The sequence below is a fragment of the Phyllobates terribilis genome, unplaced genomic scaffold (genome assembly GCF_046119375.1).
Source record: "Phyllobates terribilis strain yellow unplaced genomic scaffold, ASM4611937v1 Scaffold_12__6_contigs__length_324123572, whole genome shotgun sequence".
Lineage (NCBI taxonomy): Eukaryota > Metazoa > Chordata > Amphibia > Anura > Dendrobatidae > Phyllobates > Phyllobates terribilis.
In genome coordinates this window covers 155,199,859-155,200,905 of record NW_027362772.1, presented here as the reverse complement: position 1 = coordinate 155,200,905, position 1,047 = coordinate 155,199,859, and positions in this window count along the sequence as shown.

Genomic DNA, 1,047 nt, shown 5'->3' with positions numbered 1-1,047 from the left:
TTTATATCTTTATCTGTTGCTGCATTCCTGAGAAATCAGCATTCAAATGCAAATTAAGCTTTAAGTGTTCTGGGCGTGACATAGCACTCCGAGGTTGTTTTCCCATCCAGCACCAGAACCTTTAGATTGATTGATGGCTTACTGTTTGATATCACACAGACAGCTGTCAGTCAAGATAAGGGGGCTTATGCTGGGGGGGGAAACAACCTCTAGAGGCTGAGGCTCGGGAAGTGCTCTGTCACACTCTGAGCACTTAAAGACTCATTTTCATATGAATGAAAAAACGAGTTATTTGGGAATGCAGCAGCAGATAGAAGATATAAAGGTGTCAATGGATTTACATTTCAAAGGCCTGCATGCTCATGTTTACAGTTTGGAGGGGGTGGGGGGTTCATCTTACTGACAGATTCCCTTTAAGGGTTTTTTAAATGTCGTATTGCTAAGATATCACTGGTGGGGCTGACCTCTGTGAGCGTCCCTGGCTTTTCTACCATAGATTACCAACAATAACAATGATAACCTATCCTCTTGATTTAGTCTTTTAAAGGTTTTTTTCCACTTATGGGGCCAATTTCTTTTATTTTTTTTACCTAAATTCATGTTTTTAAGGTTAAGTCATTTTGGATTTGATTAAAAATTTTCCACCGTCCTCCTTACAGGCTCTTTTTTTTCACCACACATTGATCTCTGCTACACTTTGTGTTGATAAATCGGCTCACAAACACACTGCCTGCAGACCATCATAGTGAGCTCACCGACAGATTCTCAGTTAACTCTTTCTGCAGCCTGTCACAGTGCAGTCCAGAGGCAAATGGTGCAAAATGTTGAATGCAACCCAATTGCATAAATGATTATTCGCTCCAATAATATGCATTTAATATAAAAAAATTGGTCCCCAAAGGTAGATGGTTCCTTTTAATTTCAGATATGGGGGTTTGTCAGAGCTCCAGCATTTCCCATACAGCCCTTGTACATGAGTGTGCCGTGTTCTGATGAGACAATAATTTGTCACCTTTCTCGTTGCAGCCGCTATTGCTCCTTTCGTCA